Below are 10,746 nucleotides of genomic sequence, written 5' to 3' on the forward strand. Positions count from 1 at the left end.
AAAAAAAAAAAAAAAAAAAAAAAAAAAAATCTGTAGTTTTACAGAAATGTGGCTGCCATAACTTTAAAATACACTAAAAGATAGAGAAATCTTTTCAAGTATGTGTTAAGTGTAGAAAAAGCTGGTAAAATAATCTAAACTACAGATCATTTTTGGTTAATTAAATTCTGCTTCATAGATTTAAAACTGATAAAACAGTGTTACCACAACATTTTATTAGATAAAAAGAAAAAGTAAAGAAAATAACTATTAGTGTGTAGGATATTATGCAGGGTTTATTAATAAACATAAACCTAGTTTCTCTGATAGTGCTCAGATGAGAAGTGAGATAAAAAAGTCAGTTCTTTGCTATACGCAGCAAAGGATCAACTCTAGCACAATTTAAATGTGTGAGGCTGACCAGGCATTGCAAATACTGTCACCAGTCAGCTGTGAGATATGGGAGAAGTCACCAAAGTCACAGTTTCTTTGTCATTCAGATTAAAAACTTGTACAAGGTTATATCTATTCTTTGCATCTCTAATAGTCTATTTTCTACAGAAAACTGGTTTATACAGTTGCAGCAACACCTATTAATAGAGAACATTAAGCAAGTCCACATATTTAAAGTATATCATTTATGCCGTGTTCTGTATGAATTACAACAAGAAATAATACCAGTCTATTCAGGATTTCTTTATATATTTAGTCAACAAATATTATTGAAAACCTAAAAGAAACACAATGGTGACTAAAACATCATGCCTCTTCTAAAGAAACACACAGCCTTATTAGGAGGCAATTTATTTTAGGCAAAAATCCCTCTTTCTCTATCTAAAATGCTATTTTGTATCCTTGCTCTATAAACAAAAGATTCATTAGAGTTGAAGTCCTAAGTGGGGAATACAAGGAAGTATTAACAATAAGAATAATATTTTAACTGTTTTTGTAGGCTAAAGAGAGCATTAAATGTAGAAGAAAGGGAGTGTGCAATGACACTAATTTTAAAAATGGCCTGGAAAAGATCACTTGAGTCCAGGATGTCAAGGCTGCACTGAGCTGTGATTCTGCCATTGCACTCCCAGCCTGGGTGACAAAATAAGACCATGTGTCAAAAAAAAAAAAAAAAATGACCTGTTGAGTCAACAGCTCAGGATCAAAGGAAAAATATTAAAGAGGAAGAGGAAAGAATCATATTCTTTTAGAAAGTAGATAATATAGTAAATCATATAATTGGGAATGGACAGCCTACAGAATGGAAGAAAATGTTCACAAACCATGCATCTGAAAAAGTTCTAATATCCAAAATGTATAAGGAACTTAAATCAACAAGCAGAAAAACAAACAACCCCATTGAAAAGCAGGGAAAGGACATAAAAAGATACTTCTCAAAAGAAGACATACAAGTGGTCAAGAAACATGAAAAAATGCTGAGCATCATAATTCTCAGAGAAATGCAAATGAAAACCACAATGAGACACCATTTCACACCAGTCAGAATGGCTACTACTATAAAGTCAAAAAACAACAGACATTTTCTTGATGCAGAGAAAAAGGTAATTTGTACACACTGTTGGTGGGAATGTAAATTAATTCAGCCACCGTGGAAAGCAGTTTGGAAATTTCTCAAGGAATATAAAACAGCTACGATTTCACCCAGCAATCCCATTACTGTATGTATACCCAAAGGAAAATAAATCATTCTACCAAAAGGATACTTGCACTCACAAGTTCATCACAGCATTCTTCATAATAGCAAAGACCTAGAATTCAACCTAGGTACTCATCAATAATGGATTTGATAAATAAAATGTGGTACATATATACCATGGAATACTGTACAACCATTAAAAAGAAAGAAATCATGTCCTTTGCAACAAAACGGATGCAGCTGGAGGCCATTATTCCAAAGCAGAAAGAAAACAACAAATACATGTTCTTACTTATAAGTGGGAACTAAACGCTGGACACACATGAACATAACATAGGAACAACAGACATTGTGGACTACTGGAGGGGAGAGGGAGACAGGAAGCATGGGTTGAAAGACTGCCTATTGGGTACTATGCTCACCACCTGGGTGACAGAATCCATACCCCAAACCTCAATGTCATGCAATATCCCCATGCAACAAACATACACATGTATGCCTTGTATCTAAAATAAAAGTTGAAATTAAAAAGAATTGAGACTTCCACCAAGATGGCTGAATAGGAACAGCTCCGGAGCGCAGGTCCCAGCAAGAGCGATGCAGAAGGCAAGTGATCTCTGCATCTCCAACCGAGGTAACAGGTTCATCTCAATGGGACTGGTTAGACAGTGGGTGTAGCACAAGGAGAGCAATCCAAAGCAGCATGGGGCACTGCTTCACCCAGGAAATGCAAGGGGCCAGAGAATACCCCCACCACCCAACAGAGGCCATTAGGAACTTTTACAGCTATTCTGGATGCTCCGGCTCAGATACTGCATTTCTCTCACTGTCTTTACAGCCAACAGACCAGGAGATTCCTGCAGGGCCAACAAGCAGCACGGGTTTCCAGCACAAATCTGGGCAACAATTTCAGCCTGCACTGCACGTTTCCAGCACAAATCTCAGTGACCATTTTAACTGGAGCCTGGGACACCTGTGAGACACAGCCTCCCATTCGCCTGAATAAAGACAAGGGGCTGAAGGTAGGGAACCAAGTGATCTGGCTTGGCGGGTCCCACCCCCACAAAGACCAGCAAACTGAAACCCACCAGCTTGACAGTTTCGCAGCCAGCACAGCAGTTTGAGCTCGACCTGGGATGATCGAGCTCAGTGAGGGGAAGGGTGTCCACCATTACTGAGGCAGTCCATCATTACTGAGACAGCCCACCATTACTGATGCAGTCCACCATTACTGAGGCAGCTCTAACCTTACCTGTGTAAACAAAAATGCAAGGAAGTTTACACAGCCGCTGGGCAGAGCGAGTGGCAGCTCAGCAATGCCTCTGCAGTCAAACTGTGACTAGATTCCCTCCTTACTGGGCAGGGAATCTCTGAAAAGAGGAAGCAGCATGTCAGGGACTTATAAATGAAGCCCAACCATCTCAGAACAGAGCACCTGGAAAAAGGGGTGGTTGTGAGATTCGCTGCAACAGCCTTAAACGTCCCTGCCCAGCAGATCGTAAGGGAGCAAGTGAGTTTCCAACACAGTATTTGAGCTCTGAGAAGGGACGGACTGCCTCCTCAAGCAGCTCCCTGACCCCTGTATATCCAAAGAAACACCTCATACAGCAGAGCTCTGGCTGACATCTAGCAGGTACCCTTCTGGGACGAAGCTATCAGAGGAAGCAACAGGCAGCAATCCTTGTGGTTCTGCAGCCACCATGGGTGATTCCCAGGCAAGCAGGGACTGGAGTGGACCTCCAGCAGAGCTGCAGCAGAGGGGCCTGACAGATGAAAAACTAAAAAACAGAAAGAAATAGCTTCAATATCAACAGAAAGGAGGTCCACTCAGAGGCCCCATCTGAAAGTCATCAACTTCAAAGACCAAAGTTAGATAAATCCATGAAGTTGGGAAGAAACCAATGCAAAAAGATGAAATCACCAAAACACAGAATGCCTCTCCTCCTCCAAGGGATCATAACTCCTAACCAGCAAGGGAACAAAACTGGATAGAGAATGAGTTTGATGAATTGACAGAAGCAGGCTTCAGAAGGTGGGTAATAAACTTCTCTGAGCTAAAGGAACATGTTCTAACCCAATTCAAAGAAACTAAGAACCATGAAAAAAGGTTAGACAAAATGCTAACTAGAATAACCAGATTAGAGAAGAACATAAATGACTTGATAGAGTTGAAAAACACAGCACAAGAACTTCATGAAGCGTACACAAGAATCAATAACCAAATCGATTGAGCAGAAGAAAGGATATCAGAGATTGAAAATCAACTCAATGAAATAAAATGAGAAGGCAAGATTAGAGAAAAAAGAGTGAAAACAAATGAACAAAATCTCCAAGAAATATCAGATTATGTGAAAAGACCTAATCTACCTTTGATTGGTGTACCTGCATATGATGGGGAGAATAAATCCAACCTGGAAAACACTCTTCAGGGTGTTGTCCAGGAGAATTTCCCCAAACTAGCAAGGTAGACCAACATTCAAATCCAGGAAATACAGAGAACACCACAAAGATATTCCTCAAGAAGAGAAACCCCAAAGCATATAATGGTCAGATTCACTAGGGTTGAAATGAAGGAGAAAAAGCTAAGGGCAGTCAGAGAGAAAGGTCGGGTTACCCACAAAGGGAAGGCCATCAGATTCACAGCAGATCTCTTGGCAGGAACTCTACAAGCCAGAAGAGAGTGGGGGCCAATGTTCAACATCCTTAAAGAAAGGAACTTTTAATCCAGAATTTCATATCCAAACAAACTAAGCTGCAAAAGTGAAGGAGAAATAAAATCCTTTATGGACAAGCAATTACTGAGAGATTTCATCACCACCAGGCCTGCCTTACAAGAGCTCCTGAAAGAAGCACTAAACATGTAAAAGAACAACCAGTACCAGCCACTGCAAAAACATACCAAATAGTACAGACCATTGACACAATGAAGAAACTGTGTCAACTAACTGGAGAAACAGCAAGCTAGCATCAAAATAGCAGGATTGAATTCACATATAACAATATTAAACTTAAATGTAAATGGGCTAAATGCCCCAATCAAAAGACACAGATTGGCAAATTGGATAGAGTCAAGACCCATCAGTGTGCTGTATTCAGGAGACCCATCTCACCTGCAAAGACACACATAGGCTCAAAATAAAGGGATGGAAGAAGATTTACCAAGCAAATGGAGAGCAAAAAGTAGGAGGAGTTGCAATCCTGGTCTCTGGTAAAATGGACTTTAAACCAACAAAGATTAAAAGAGACAAAGGAGGGCATTACATAATGGTAAAAGTATTAATGCAACAAGAAGAGCAAACTATCCTAAATATATATGCACTCAATACAGGAGCATCCAGATACATAAAGCAAGTTCTTAATGACCTACAAAGAGACAGCCTCCCACACAATAAGAGTGGGAGACTTAAACAGTCCACTGTCAATATTAGACAGATCAATGAGACAAAAAATTAACAAGGATATCCAGGACTTGAATTCAGATCTGGACCAAGTGAACCTAATAGATATCTACAGAACTCTCCACCCCAAAGCCACAGAATATACATTTTCTCAGCACCACATTGCACTTACTCTAAAATTGACCATGTAATTGGAAGTAAGTCACTCTTCAGCAAATTCAAAAGAACAAATATCATAACAAACCGTGTCTCAGACCACAGTGCAATCAAATTAGAACTCAGGATTAAGAAACTCATTCAAAACCACACAACTATATGGAACCTGAACAACCTGCTCTTGAATGACTACTGGATGAATAATGAAATGAAGTAAAAAATAAAGATGTTCTTCAAAACCAATGAGAATGAAGACACAACATACCAGAATCTTTGGAACACATTTAAAGCAGTGTCTAGAGGGAAAATTATAGCACTAAATGCCCACATGAGAAGTGAGGAAAGATCTAAAATCAATACACTATCATCACAGTTCAAAGAGCTAGAGGTGCAAGATCAAACAAATTCAAAAGCAAGCAGAAGACAAGAAATAACTAAGATCAGAGCAGAAATGAACGACATAGAGACACAAAAACTCTTCAAAAAATCAATAAATCCAGGAGCTGGTTTCTTGAAAAGATCAACAAAATAGACCACTAGCCAGACTAATAAAAAAGAAGAGAGAAGAATTGAATAGATGCAGTAAAAAATGATAAAGGGTATATCACCACCAATTCCACAGAAATACAAACTACCATCAGAGGTTATTATAAACTCTATGCACATAAACCAGTAAATTCAGAAGAAATTGATAAATTCCTGGACACTTGCACCCTCCCAAGACTAAACCAGGAAGAAGTTGAATCTCTGAATACACCAATAACAAGGTCTGAAGTTGAGGCAGCAATTAATAGCCTACCAACCAAAAAAACTCCAGGTCCAGATGGGTTCACAGCCGAATTCTACCAGACCTATAAAGAAGAGCTGATATCATTCCTTCTGAAACTATTCCAAACAATACAAAAAGAGGGAATCCTCCCTTACTCATTTTATAAAACCAGCATCATCCTGATACAAAAATCTGGCAGATACATAACTAAAAAAGATAATTTCAGGCCAATATCCATGATGAACAGTGATGCCAAAATAAAATACTGGCAAACTGAATGCAACAGTACATCAGAAAGCCTATCTATCACAATCAAGTAGGCTTCATCCTGGGGATACAAGGCTGGTTCAACATAGGCAAATCTATAAATGTAATCTGTCAAATAAACAGAACCAAAGACAAAACCCACATAATTATCTCAATAGATGCAGAGAAGGCCTTTGACAAAATTCAACAGCCCTTTATACTGAAAACTGTCAATAAATTAGGTATCGATGGAAATATCTCAAAATAATAAAAGCTTTTAATGACAAACTCACAGCCAATATCATACTGAATGGGCAAAAACTGGAAACATTCCTTTTGAAACCTGGCACTAGGCAAGGGTGCCCTCTTGCACCACTCCTATTCAACATAGTATTGGAAGTTCTAGCCAAAGCAATCAGGCAAGAAAAAAAATAATAAAGGGTATTCAATTAGGAAAAGAGGAAGTCAAATTGTCTCTATTTGCAGATGACATGATTGTATATCTAGAAGACCCCCTCATCTCAGCCCTAAATCTTCTTAAGCTGATAAGCAACTTCAGCAAAGTCTCAGGATACAAAATCAGTGTGCAGAAATCACAAGCATTCCTATATTCCAATAACAGACAAACAGAGAGCCAAATAATGAGTGAACTCCCATTTACAATTGCTACAAAGAGAATAAAATACCTAGGAATACAACTAACAAAGGACGTAAAGGACCTCTTCAAGGAGAATTACAAACTACTGCTCAACGAAATAAGAGAGGACACAAATAGATGGAAAAACATTCCATGTTCATGGTTGGGAAGAATGAATATTGTGAAAATGACCATATTGCCAAAAGTAATTTATAGTTTCATTGCTATCCCTATCAAACTACTATTGACCTTTTTCACAGAACTGGAAAAAACCACCTTAAACTTCATATGGAACCAAAAGAGAGCCCACATAGCCAAGATAATCCTACCCAAAAAGAACAAAGTGGAGGCATCATGCTACCTGACTTCAAACTATACTACTATACTACAAGGCTACAATAATCAAAACAGCATGGTACTGGTACAGAAGCCTCGGAAATAATGCTACACACCTACAACCATCTGATCTTTGACAAACCTGACAAAATCAAACAATGGGAAAAGGATTCCCTGTTTAAAAAATGGTATTGGCAAAACTGGCTGGCCTTGTGCAGAAAGCTGAAACTGGGCCCCTTCCTTACATCTTATACAAAAATTAACTCCAGATGGATTAAAGATTTAAACATAAGACCTGACAGCATAAAAATCCTAGAAAATACCTAGGCAATACCATTCAGGACATAGTTATAGGCAAGGACTTCATGACTAAAACATCAAAAGCAATGGCAACAAATGCCAAAATGGACAAATGGGATCTAATTAAAGTTAAGAGCAAAAGAAACAATTATTAGAGTGAATTGGCAACCAACAGAATGGGAAAAAATTTTTGCAAGCTACGCATCTGACAAAGGGCTAATATCCAGAATCTACAAAGAACTAAAAAAAATTAAAAAGTAGGCAAAGGATATGAACAGACACTTTTCAAAATAAGACATTTATGTGGCCAAGAAACATATGAAAAATTGCTCATCACCGGTCATTAGAGAAACGCAAATCAAAACCACATTGAGATACTATCTCATGTCAGTTAGAATGGTAATGGTTAAAAAATCTGGAGACAACAGATGCTGGAGAGGTTGTGGAGAAATAGGAACACTCTTACACTGTTGGTGGGACTATAAATTAGTTCAACCATTGTGGAAGATTGTGTGGTGATTCATCAAGGATCTAGAAATAGAAATTCCATTTGACACAGCAAACCCATTACTTGGTATATACCCAAAGGATTATAAATCATTCTATTATAAAGACATATGCACAAATATGTTCACTGTGGCACTGTTTACAATAGCAAAGACTTGTAACCAACCCAAATACCCAATACCCATAAATGATAGGCTAGATAAAGAAAATGTGGCACATATATACCATGGAATACTATGCAGCTATAAAAAAGGATGAGTTCATGTCCTTTGCAGGGACGTGGATGAATCTGGAAACCATCATTCTCTGCAAACTGAAACAAGAACAGAAAACCCAACACCACATGTTCTCACGCATAACTGGGTGTTGAAAAATGAGAACACATGGACACAGGGAGGGGAACATCACACACCAGGGTCTGTAGGGGGTGGGAGGCTAGGGGAGGGATAGCAGGCGGTGGGGAGGTTGGGGAGGGATAACGCCTAATGTAGGTGACGGGGAGATGGAGGCAGCAAACCACCATGGCATGTGTATACCTATGTAACAAACTTGCAAGATCTGCACATGTACCCGAGAACTTAAAAATAAAAAAAATAAAAGAATTTATTATATTCTGTTGGTTAGCACAGGCATGTCTGCTGAGCATCCACATGGGAGATATATATATATATATAAATCTCCTGTGGGAAATGAGACATTTGAATAAAAATCAGTTCTGCTCATATATAGATAGATATAGATGAGCAGAACTGATTTTTATCCAAATGTCTCATCTCCCACAAGCTTGTTTTATATGTTAATCCGAGGCTTGCCAATGGCCCAATCAAGTGGCTAGGCCATTAACCATAGTTCAGGAGCCCAGGAGGTAAGTCTTCCATATGCCTTATCAAATGGCCTTAACTGCAGCAATTCCTGTCAGGGATTGGAGGCAAAGGCTAACAGGGGTGTACCTAGATAACACATCAATAACAGTAATACATTCACTAGTAGGAGCTATAACAATAAAGGTTCACATCCATAGGTGGTCAAGGGTCCCAGCACTGATTGTCTCAGATTCTAAACTAGAGAACATTATCTATTTTCCCCTCATCTGAGTGCCAGAGATTGCAGGGACAACAGTCACTTGTATACCAGAATTTAGAAAACCCAAGAAGTGCCATCCTCCTCCTCCTCCTCCTCCTCCTCCCCACTGCAATCTAGTCTTGGCATGGGGCCTCTGATCTCTCCTGAGGATTGAGACTCTTCAGGTTAATACCTAATCTTGTTTATTTTCAAAAGCCAAGAGGTCTGGAGAAAAACAAGCAGGGCTTTCAGACTTCTTCACAAGCCCACAGGGAAAGGCAGAGAGACCCCATGTCAGTTATGGGAGCCACCTGTCAGGATTTGGCCACACATTTTGCAGCAGAGGGAGCTGACAGATTCTTCTGTCTGATGTTACAGGGAAAGTTGGTTTAAGAGGAGCCCGGCATTCCTAGAGAGGGGTAGTGCCTGACGCTGTGGCTGCTGGTGCTGTGGCTACTGCTTGTATTGTGTTACCCTGGCAGCAACTGCTGTCAGGCACTCTAAAGAGAGATGGTTTGTGGTTATGCATCCCACGTCATGCCACTGTCCTTTACAAATATTAGCAAGCTTACCTGCAGAGGAGAGCTAATTAAGCCTTTGTCTTCTCTTCAGAATCACTGGGCAAAGCATTCATGAAGGCCCTTTACCCTTATTTATTTCCTCTGAAATGTCAACAACTTGCTGCACTGTAGGGTGTTCATCAGTGCCAGGGACCTGCATAGAGTTACTTAGCTCATGGGAGCCTACTGACCTTCTCTCCTCCCGTTGGTAGAGAACCTTAAACAGTGGGGAATGAACTGCCTCCCTAGTTTTCTCCAAACCTCTTTGTTGTACCTCTAATCTGACCCACTGCGTGAGCATATCCAGACAGCTAGGGGCTAAAGAGAAGGACCAAAGGTCCCTTTTGGAACCAATAAGCTTATATAAACAATCTGATAGCATCCTCCAAGAATGTCCCACAGTGTCCACTAGCACTTTTCAAGACCCACTGGCAAAGTACCCCACAGAACCCTCAAACTCTTGCAGTCAATCCACTATCATCCATCTTGAGTGCCCTGTGGACTCTACTGGCACCTCCCAAAGTACTCCCTTGGGATTTTCAGGCTTTATACTCCTCCAGAATGGCATTATGCTTAATCGGCTATCCTCATGGTGCCGGTTTGTCAGAAGATCTGGTGAGCTGGAGAGAGCAGAGTCATCAGATGTCAGATTACAGATTCAAAACAAGGAGCCAAACCAAATGTAACAATAAAGCTTTTAATCACTTACTCTGATCATGTAAGCAGGAGGCTAAAACCAGAGAAAACCCCAACTCCCATCCTGTTTCATTTCCCCCAGGGAATAGCACCTCAGTCAAGGGTCAGTTGGATCAGCACAGATGTGGGGGTTATCTCACTATTGAGTAAGTCCAGAATAAAAGGCTCCTGCAGCTTTATAAACCCAGGGACAGAAGGGAAGGTGCGGAGGAATGGCTAGGAGTGGAAAAGTACTGAATATTGAGTCAGAGTGGGGAAAATGTGTTCAAGTTTTCCCAATAAGGAGACCTCCAAATGCAAGCATCTGGAAGAGAAATGCAGATATGCATAAGAACATTGGTCGGGCGCGGTGGCTCAAGCCTGTAATCCCAGCACTTTGGGAGGCCGAGGCGGGTGGATCATGAGGTCAAGAGATCGAGACCATCCTGGTCAACATGGTGAAACCCCGT

This window comes from Cebus imitator, unplaced genomic scaffold (assembly GCF_001604975.1).
Source record: "Cebus imitator isolate Cc_AM_T3 unplaced genomic scaffold, Cebus_imitator-1.0 Scaffold40, whole genome shotgun sequence".
Taxonomy (NCBI): Eukaryota; Metazoa; Chordata; class Mammalia; order Primates; family Cebidae; genus Cebus; species Cebus imitator.